The sequence below is a fragment of the Scyliorhinus canicula genome, chromosome 4 (assembly GCF_902713615.1).
Source record: "Scyliorhinus canicula chromosome 4, sScyCan1.1, whole genome shotgun sequence".
NCBI classification, from domain to species: Eukaryota; Metazoa; Chordata; class Chondrichthyes; order Carcharhiniformes; family Scyliorhinidae; genus Scyliorhinus; species Scyliorhinus canicula.
The window spans coordinates 162,150,694-162,162,035 of NC_052149.1; the positions used below are offsets into that span (position 1 = coordinate 162,150,694).

General features: G+C 41.4%; 1 protein-coding gene across 2 annotated transcripts in view; it reads right to left on the reverse strand.

The window, feature by feature from the left end:
- Window positions 1-11,342, reverse strand: part of ctnna1 (catenin (cadherin-associated protein), alpha 1) — a 188,959-nt gene that overhangs the window by 176,736 nt on the left and 881 nt on the right. The window contains exon 1 of one of the 2 annotated variants that reach the window (XM_038795452.1): window positions 11,181-11,342. The exons of the other annotated variant lie outside the window; for it this stretch is intronic. The gene's annotated coding sequence lies outside the window, so the exon portion shown is untranslated. The remainder of the gene's footprint in view (window positions 1-11,180) is intronic. 2 annotated transcript variants of the gene reach the window in all.

Sequence of the window (11,342 nt, forward strand, 5' to 3'; positions counted from 1 at the left end):
TCCCAGCCCTGAACCCCAACAGTAAACGTGAGAACTTCTATGGCTCAACTATTCATCACATTTATCTGGCTGCTCAATTTGATTAATGCAATGTGTATTTGTTTCTGGTTTTAATTGAAAACACTCTGCATGGGACAAGCACTTGGCTACATTTTTGTTGGAATTCCATTCAACAGCAGTAAACAGGAAATGGTTTCATAATCTGGTATTTTATATCTGACTGAGTTATGGGCATGGTCAAACGTTCTGAAAATTTCGGAGGTAGGGCAGAAGCTCTCCAGCAGGTCATAAGGATAAGAGTATTTATTAATGTACAAGATTACACAATATAATGAACTTCAAATAATTAACCTCAATATGAGACATACCCATGCAGAACCAAATCTGTTTTCATTGTTACCAAACAGGCCCAACATGGCCCATCAACTCAATTCAACAACTTTCCCCTTCCCACCTCCACCCTTAAGAACTTGTTAAAACAAAAAGTATACGTTTATATCATCTCCTGTGAAGTGCCTTGGGTAAATTATCTATTCTTTTTTAAAAAGCAAGATAAAAGGGGGCAATAGACAAAGATAAGGAGACAGGATCTTAATTTTTTTTTAAATCGCCAAGTAGCTTAGCCACCTTTAAATTAAATCTGGCATGGCATCTGAAAGGGTTTTGCAAAATGCTGAATTCATTAGTACCGTCAGTCACCTCCTGGACACTTGAAAGTCGATTACACAGCAAGGACACAAGAACAAACATATATTTGTGCATGCAATGTTCTTTGAAAGCTAAGATTGCAGGGTCTAAGCACTCAGGAAGAACAAAAACACACACTATTATCTCCAAAAAGGAGCAAATAACACTGATGGGAATTGTAGAATCACCTTAGAGAAGTATCTCTTTGCAGTACATTGATGCCACCAAAATGGAGTATGGTCTTTTGTTGGAGTATTGCAATATAAAGATGATCCAAGACCATTAAAATGGTTCACTTTATTATGACCAACCTGATCTAATTTAGCATACCAGTAAATAAACACAAACTTACTCTGGGGAAGTCATACAGACTTGAAGCATTAACTCTGTTTCTCTCTCCACAGATGCTGCTGGACCTGCTAAGTTTCTCCAGCATTTTCGGTTTTAATTACAAAGTGACATCTGCCTCATGGTTCAAATTGCTAAAATTCTCAGTTTTTCTTTCCTCAGTACTGCCACCTAAATTCTATGAAAGTCTACCACCAGAAGACGATCAATGGATTATCACCATGAGCCGAGTTATTGAACCACCAATGAAGTACTACAACAGCAACATACACTGCTACTCTTTGTTCTACACACATGCTCAGACCCAATACGCACTCAGAAGTAGAAACTTTCTGAAAGTAGAAAGTTCAACACATATGGAGTTTTTTTATAATTTGTAATCTGTAACCCTTTCCCTTCTCATTTTTACAAGGGACATTGTACCTTCCATCCACTCTCTGTCCAATAAAAAAGTGCCATCTTATCTGGAACTTGGATGCAGCAACCTTTTAGCATGTAATGACACTTCAAATATTTGAATTCATTTTTGCTAATCAAAATTTTATATACTGCCCAACTGTCAAAAAAATCTGTTACTTTGAATAGAATAACTTGCTTTTAACATTTAAAAAAAGGTCTGAGCACTTCTGTACCGATTATATGCAATACAGATATTACAGCTGAATAAAACAAAGGGAAGTTAATCTAAACTACATCATCCAGCAATCTATACACTTCATTATAATTTGTTGGGAGTGGCATATTTTAAATTACAAAAAACAATTGCAGCATCTGGTAGGCAATGATAAATGAACTACATTGCCATACTGAGCTAATAGGTTAAGCAAATGCTAGTTTCAATATCTGGAAAAACATTACTTGAAGTGATCTCAGTTATTGCAGCACTGGAAGTCTCCAATGCACATCCACAACCAAAACACTGGAGCAGTCCCAGCTTGAGCATTATTCAGTGAGCCCGGCAGGAATAGCATGCATGAACGAATATTCGGAAAGGGCATGACCAGGATACAACACCTGTCATCAAAGCCAATACATACTTCGCTGCCATTCACTATGCAGGTAAAAGCACCTGGCAAGTCCCCCAAATGGTCTTGCAGAAAACTTGGCATTTACAGAGGAGAAATAAAAAACAGAATATCCACGTTTTGCTAACCGAGCCCCCGTTTTCTTGAATTGTGAATGAGTACTTCAATTTAACCAAGTCCTCATTACAAGTTACACCATACACTGTAACTCACCTGCAAAACTCCCCAGAAAATGGTTTCCAAAATTGAGGCAAACCTGTTTGAACGGCTCTGGGTACTCCCAAGTAAAAGTATTACAAAAGCTAACAGCACCCTTAGGTAGAAAAAGGAATTCCAGATTTCTACGAGTGTGAAAAAAGTGCTTTGATTTCACGTCTAAATGACGTAGCTTTAATTATCTGATTAAAAGATCTTCAATCTAAAATATTCAACTGTTTCTCTCTTTACAGATGCTGTCTGATCAGCTACATATTTTACCAGATTTCCAACATCCAAATATTTTGGCTCGTCTAATTTTATCAGCACATTTTCAGCTTTCACTGATCTTATTCTCCTTTAGTTGTACAAAATAGCATTGTGGTTTGTGTTCTTATGAATTAAAAAGTTTCCATCATATCAAAGTTACATTTTTCATTCAGGTGGGCGGAACAAGGTTGGTTCCATTTCTATTTAACACTGATATGGAATAGAGATTCATAGATTCTCTGCAGTGCAGAAAGAGGTTATTCAGCCCAGAGTATGCACTGAACCTTGGAAAGAGCATCCTACCTAGGCCCATGCCCTGATCCTATCCCCATAACCGCACCTAACCTTTTGGATACTAAGGGGCAACTTAGCATGGCCTAACCTGCACATCTTTAGACCGTGGGAGGAAACTGGAGCACACGGAGGGAAAGTGCAACCTCAACACAGTCACCAGAGAACAGAATTGAACCCAGGTCCCTAGCGCTGAGGCAGCAGTGCTAACCACTGTGCCACCATGCTGCTCCGCCACCATGCCACTCCTCTTCCTATCCTCCAGGGCATTTCTTTTTTGAGACTCAGTGGCACTGCCCTCCTCCCAACTTCCTGGTTGATCCCTCAGGAAGAGGACATCTCAACTCTTGCGGACGGCATTGAGGAGAGCCAAAAGAGTCATGGCTGAACACTGGGACATTTAGGTTTTTTCTTTTTCTCCTGGGAGCTCTCTCAATGTCCAGATCTCACAGCTGAATACAATCAACACTCCCAAACAAGAGCAATTAGAAGGTATTCACATTTCAGAGTTGGGGGCATGGTCAATTTTAGCAGCAAAAACTCATTCATAAGTAGGGATTAATAGACGGATGTAAAACATTGAAGATATTATTGTATAGTTTTGTGTATAACTCACGTACATGCAATATTCTGCAATCTTTTATACCACAGTTTACCTAGGTCCAGGTTGCCTGTTTTGATGGGTGACATTTAAGGCAGCACGGTAGCACTGTGGATAGCACAATTGCTTCACAGCTCCAGGGTCCCAGGTTCGATTCCGGCATGGGTCACTGCCTGTGCGGAGTCTGCACATCCTCCCCGTGTGTGCGTGGGTTTCCTCCGGGTGCTCCGGTTTCGTCCCACAGTCCAAAGATGTGCAGGTTAGGTGGATTGGCCATGATAAATTGCCCTCAGTGCCCAAAATTGCCCTTAGTGTTGGGTGGGGTTACTGGGTTATGGGGATAGGGTGGATGTGTTGACCTTGGGTAGGGTGCTCTTTCCAAGAGCTGGTGCAGACTCGATGGGCCGAATGGCCACCTTCTGCACTGTAAATTCTATGATTTAAAAAAAATCATTTGCAAAAAACAAAAAAGGCATAAATAATATCCTGTGAAAATAATTATAACACTATTCATTGGCGATTGGCAGTTAATGTTGTAAGGCTCCTTCCTGTTGATTCCTTTATTTCCCCTTTCTTTATTTTTGCTGTTATTGTTTTGGTCCATGGGTGCTTAATGGATATACATCTTTTTCAGTCAAGCAGCAGAGGAGGAAGAATTTGAGATGTTGCATGACATTGATGGCCCTCCAATTGTCCATTTCAATGCATCTTGCTCTTTCAGGGCAGCAGGGTAACAGTGGATAGCACAGTTGCTTCACAGCACCAGGGACACGGATTTGATTCCCGGCTTGGGTAACTGTGTGTGGAGTCTGCACGTTCTCCCCTTGTCTGCATGAGTTTCTTCCGGGTGCTCAGGTTTCCTCCCACAATCCCGAATGACATGCTGTTGTAATTTGGACATTCTGAATTCTCCCTCGAACGGGCACCAGAATGTGGAGACTGGGGGCTTTTCACAGTAACTTCATTAGTGTTAATGTAAGCCTACTTGTGACAATAATGATTATGTTGAAAAGTTCTCAATATGTATTGAAAATAAGTAGAAAAATAAATAAAATATACGCTTCCTTTTGTTGTGCGCAGCCCATTTGTTGCACTGGGCAGTCCCTTAAAGAAGGCTGTGCAGCTGGATACGTGTACATCTTAGCAGGAATGGTTTAAGTGTTCACACAGCTTAGAGGGACTGTTCATTATAGTAATCAATGGTTGAGAAAGGTCTTTCAGCACATAAATGCTTATCCTTAAAGTAATTTAACTGCTTTAGCAAAGCAGCTTAAAAACAAGAAATAGAAGGAGTCGGTCATATGGCCCCTAGAGTCTGCTCCACCATTCAATAAAATTTATGGCTGATCTTTGACCTCAATTCCACTTTCCCATCTAATGCCCATTTTGCTTGAATGCCTGGCTAGCATAATCTCAAGATTGATGTAAACAAAATTAATCCAGAAAATAAACTACCTTAAAATAATCCTTAACTAGTAAAACCAGAGATCATAAATTGAAAATGTACAAAAATGCAATTTAGCAAAGAACCTTCAGTATTCCTCCTTTTACTACTTGTCCAAATTTCACATTTCATAGAATCATAGAATTTACAGTGCAGGAGGCTGCCATTCGGCCCACTGAGTATGCACCGGCCCTTGGAAAGAGCACCTCACTCCAGCACACACCTCCTCCACCCCATCCCCTTAACCCAGTAACCCCAATTAATCCAGTAACCTCACTTTCTGACCTTACTAGCCGGGATTAAAGTTCCTTTCTCAAGTTTGTATTTATATTTTTATAACAAGTGCCAAATAACATTTAGCAAATAAAACTGGTATTAAAATGGAACCAGGCTGAAACATGACCACTACTAAGTATTAAATTAATACCTGTGACAACAGCAAAAGCAGTAAACTTCATAAGGCACACCAAAAGAATATGAAAATAATTAAATATAAAACCTAAGTTACTGGACAACTTGGTTTGCTCAGCTTTGGAATCAGATTGCAGACGTTACCGATAATCCCACTCACTGCTCCTCAAAGTTTACATCAGAGATGAGGATGATCAAACTACATACATTCGGCCATAACAACCTCCAGATTGATGGGGTTCACACAAATCGACGGGAGTCATATGCATCTATTGAAACTCTGCATAGACGATTCAACTGTATGGCCATTAAAATGGAGACATAGTACTACTATGAAGGTCGCTCAGTACGGAGGACATACCCCGATACAGATTGCATTCCAAAACAGATGGATGTGGTTGCTGTAATGCTAGCAGTGAGACAACTTGTTTCAGTGAAATAAAGAAACAAAGAAAAGTCACAAAACTGCAGAATTATTCAGTGAATCTTACACAATAATTTGAGTTTATTGAGCAAATATTCACATGAACATTTGAGGTATCTCCAATCAATAATATATATTACATCTTTTCCAGCATAGAAGAAATTTAAAATGTTAAGATGGTAATTCAGTGGATCATGACTTTAGAACAGTTAGTTTAATCATGATGTTGGACAAGGTGTGATGTCAGCTGATGTGAGCCTGAAAAAGAGCCAACTGGACAACAGTATTTTAACAAATCCAGGTATTTGAAGCAAGCCATAAAATAAACCATAGCTTTCAAGGTTTTGCAAAATTTTGATGAAACACATTTCATATACAAAAAGGAAAAAAGGTCAAATCTGAAGAGATTTGTAGCAAAATCACAAAATTAGCATCAATGACAAAGGTTGTTTGGATACTTGAAAGCTTCCTTGAGAACTTATATCAATTAGATAATGTGCCCAAAAGAAAAAGGCTATCCATCTATCACTTAGATAGAGTGTGGAGTATTTTCATTACAGCATCAAAAATAATTTCCAAGAAACCATTTCAAATCCTTCCTGGACCCACCCCTTCTCATCTCTCAATATCCACTAGCCATACAAACCTTCAAAATCTGTGTTCATCTAATTCTGGCCTCTTAAGCATCTCCATTTTTATCACTTCACCACTAGCAGCCATGCTGCCTTGTCCAAAGCTCTAAACTGCTCCCCTTATCCTTTTGTAGAATTAATAGATTTGGAGGCAATTAAGACTTTCCATTAGGCCACATGCACAACCCTGCTTCTTCCAAAACTTGCCAAAAAAACATGCCACAGGTTTTTGGACTTCTTTTTTCCTATATTTTCATTTTCTCACTTCTCTCCTAAAGCACTCATGCTAGCATCTGGGTGTGTAGCCAGAAATCGTCAGCAGCTTGCTTAAATCCTCATTCGTCACGCAAAAGCGAACAGTCAAACCTGAGCCGAGCCTCATTCCCACTTAGATCAGAGAACGAGGAAGATAGTTGCTGATCAGGAACCTCTGTTCTCTCCCTTGCTGGCAGAAGCCAATGATAATGTTCCATGAGCACCCTAGTTATGAATGGCTAGTTCAAAGAAAAAGAACTGCACCTCGGTTCACAGAACTTGAGATACCACAGTGTACAAGTGGAACATTCCAAGAACAGCATCAATGCAAACACTTCAGAAGAAAATTTCTCTCACAAGGATACTCTAAAGAGCAGATTTCAGATATCAACCCAATTAAGCACTGGGAACAAGATGTAAATTAATTGGAGAAAGGCAAGAAACATTGCAGCTAGCATTTTGTTCAATGCGTTCAACTTATCTTCCAAAAATACACCTTTCACAGCATCTGGACAATTAGTACTTGTGAAGTATAGGCACTGGGCGCAAGGAACACTTGGCCAATTTGCACACACCCATGTCCCACGAACATCAATGAACAGTTAATTTTTCATGATCTTGGTTGAAAGATAAATGTTGGCCAGGACACTCAGGCAAACTTTCCCAATCTTCAAATAATTTCATGGGATCTTTGAACCTTAAAATTGCAACTGTCAAACCCATAACTCAAATGTACAACCACTGAGACAAAGCCCACACTCTATTCCTTTTGCAATGGAACAGAGGTGCCCTCAATTCCCAAGATAAATCAGAATACACAGTGTTATATAGTCATTTGGTGGTACAAAACTTGGAAGTGCTGTTGAAAAGGTGACACCCTGTCGAAGCATTTTGTCTTGCAATCAGGACAGACAGAAGAATGCCAAATTGCAAGAGCAACAATGTATTTACTGCACGAGAAAGGGTGCTAATTTGGTGCAAGTTGAGGTGTTGCCATGGAGAATACACCAGGCAACTATTACATAGAACAGTACAGCACAGAACAGGCCCTTCGGCCCTTGATGTTGTGCCGAGCAATGATCACCCTACTCAAACCCACGTATCCACCCTATACCCGTAACCCAACAACCCCCCCCCTTAACCTTACTTTTTAGGACACTACGGGCAATTTAGCATGGCCAATCCACCTAACCCGCACATCTTTGGACTGTGGGAGGAAACCGGAGTACCCGGAGGAAACCCACGCACACACGGGGAGGACGTGCAGACTCCGCACAGACAGTGACCCAGCCGGGAATCGAATCTGGGACCCTGGAGCTGTGAAGCATTTATGCTAACCACCCCCATGCTTTCGGTTAATTCAAAAAAAAAAAGGCACAGTGCCTGGGCATATTCCTTTTTCCTGCAGAGAACAGGTTCTTGCAATGATTATTCTTGCATCTCTCCTGATGAATGCAAGATGAAAAGCTTCAACAGTACATCTCTTTTTCCAGCAATACAATGTTATATCTTCTTTTGTATACAAAAGGATTGCACAATATACTTGAACTACCATCTATGCACAGCAAATACTAATCGGACCCCTCAATTATATTCCTCCTTACAGATGCTGCCAGACTTGCTAAATTTTTCCAGCATCCTCTGTTCTTCTTCCCTCATGATATAGAGATTTGAAAACAAAATATAAGCTCCCATTGTACACATTTGCACTGTGCTAATATTGTCATAGCATGAAACCTACACCCAACAACTTACCATTGCAGTTAGGAACTTTTATTGTGAAATTCACTTAAGAGAGAGTCACTCTATAATAGAAAATTGGACTTACAAAATACTAAGATTTTAAACTGAGATAGCATGACTTTGAAATGTAATCTCTCATACTTTTGGTACTGATGGATTCTGAGATGACTGATTGGGGGCAGCAGGGTAGCATGGTGGTTAGCATAAATGCTTCACAGCTCCAGAGTCCCAGGTTCGATTCCCGGCTGGGTCACAGTCTGTGTGGAGTCTGCACGTCCTCCCCCTGTTTGCGTGGGTTTCCTCCGGGTGCTCCGGTTTCCTCCCACAGTCCAAAGATGTGCAGGTTAGGTGGATTGGCCATGCTAAATTGCCCGTAGTGTCCTAATAAAGTAAGGATTAGGGGGGGTTGTTGGGTTACGGGTATAGGGTGGATACGTGGGTTTGAGTAGGGTGATCATGGCTCGGCACAACATTGAGGGCCGAAGGGCCTGTTCTGTGCTGTACTGTTCTATGTTCTATGTTCTATAAGTCCAATGTGCAATCTGCAGATACTGTCGGACGCAGGAGAGGTGGTAGTGGAAGGTCAGGTAGATGCGTTAGGAGGTTTGCACGCTCTCTCCAAAACCTCAACATCACCACTGCATGCTCCCAACGAAATCTCTCAATGTGTTCACTGCCTTCTCATACTGGTCGATCAAACTCTGACTTCCCATGAGTCAGTATCAATATTTGATCTCTTCAGAGATGGTTTAAGGATATCCTTAAAGCGCTGCCGCGACCGCGTTCCAAGTAGAACAGTTGCCTCAGAAGTCTGCTGTCATACAAATGGCCCACTCAAAGGACCTGATTTTAGATAATTAGTGCCACAGTGTATTATAGATCCTGGGCATGTTGGCTTGGGAGAAGGCGTTACTGTTGGAATGCCTTTCTTGCCACAACATTTGGAGGATCTCGCAAAGGCACTGTTGGTAGTATTTGAAGTGCCTGCTGCAAAAAGTTTCTGAAGAAAATGGAAATGGAATCACTGCTGCTCTGTAAACCATCACCTTAGAGACTGACTACAAATACTCTTTGCCTCAAATCAGCCAAAGGTTGAGCTATTGAGGGTACAACGATCTTTGTCGTCCATGTCGGACTTTGTTAAGGGAAGCTTTCAAGATATGGGAAATTGCCCACATTCCAAGATTTCATTCCTAATCTTAATCAATGACCTGCAGTATTTATAATAAGTAGTGAGACTGTCACTACAAAAAAGGTAAACTATCCATCACAATCTTTTAAAATCGTTGACAAGGTGGACCACACCAACCTTGTTCAATGTCTCTTCCCCAGCTGGGTGGGACTCCTCTCATCTGGTTCCATCATTATCTATCTAATCATAGCCAGCGTACCACTTACAATAGCTTTTCTTCCCACTCCCACATCGCTCTATGTCGCTCAAAAATGTATCCTTGGCCCCTATTTCTCTTCCACATTCTGCCCCTCGGCAGCACCATCCAAAAGCACAAATCTACCGCAGCATCACCTTTATACGAACGTATAAAAGACGTGCAGAAAGCCATTCAGCCCTGAGCCTGCTTCATTATTTCATAAGATCACGGCTGATCTGTGGCCTCAACTCCATTTTCCTGCCTTCTTCTATACCTCCCTCAGCTCTACTAGTTGCTAAATTATCAGTGCTCTTTGGGAATCAAGCATTGGATGAGCAGAGATTTCCTCCAACCCAAATATTGGAAAGATTTAAGCCATTGTCTTTGAACCTCACTAGCTATCAACTTCATACCAGACAGACCCCGAAACGTACATCTGACCACAAGCATGGACGGCACGGTAGCAGTGGTTTGCACTGTTGCTTCACAGTGCCAGGGACTCGGGTTCGATTCCTAGCTTGGGTCACTGTGTGTGGCATTTGCAGTCTCCCCATGTCTGCATTTCCTCCAGGCGCGCCAGTTTCCTCCCACAAGTCCTGAAAGACATGCTTGTTCGGTGAATTGAATATTCAACCTCAAGTATACCCAGGCCCCGAGTGTGGTGACTAGGGGATTTCCACAGTAACTTCACTGCATTGTTAATGTAAGCCGACTTGTGACGCTAATAAAGATTATTATTACATCCATGCCATCGCTAAGATCGTCTCTAGCATCATCCAACTTCATCCCTGTTTCAACTCATCTGCTGCCAAAACCAGCATGCGTTCCTTGTTACTTCTGGATTTGATTTATCCAACACACCTGGATAATCTCCCACATTCTACTCTCTTTAGAACTGGAGATCATGAGACCAAATCCATTCACTACATCCATTCACTCTGGCCGGACTCCTTAATTATGAAATCTTAACCTTGTTTTCAAATTCCTTCATGGCCTTGCCCCTCCCCTCCAGCCCCACAGTCTTCAGAAATCTGCACTGCTCTACTTCTGGCCTCAAGTATCACTGACTTAAAAATCTCTCCACCAGTGGTGGTCATGTACTCAGCTGCCTAGGGTATGAAGTTCTGGAATTCCCTTTCTACCTCTATTCCTTTCAGACACATTTAGAAATTTACCCCTTAAACCAAGTTTTCGGTCATCTGACCTCATGTGCCTCAATGTCGAATGCTGCTTTATAACACTCTTGTGAAGCACCTGGGCATGTTTTCAGACGTTAAAGGGACTCAAAATGGGATTAAAGTACCTTTCAAAAGCTCTAGCATGCTCTTAAAGCATTTTTCAGTTATGTAAGCACCCACCACCACCCAGCTACCTACACATTCTATTAATATTTCAAAATTACTTTGCACTGAAAGTTAACATTCGGGGGGGGAATGCACAGGCTTCTGGTTTGGCGTCCTAATTGCAGCTATTTTAAAGCTCACCTATAGAAAATTCATTGAAGAGTTTGCGACTTTAGGGTTCTGTTTAACGAGTAGGTAGGCCTGTGTGGACCAGGCTGTAGGTTTGAAAAAAACTGCTTATAAATGAGCACAGTTCCCAGGGCGGTGCCGGGTCCCTTGTCCCTGTCCGGGAAAACAATCCAG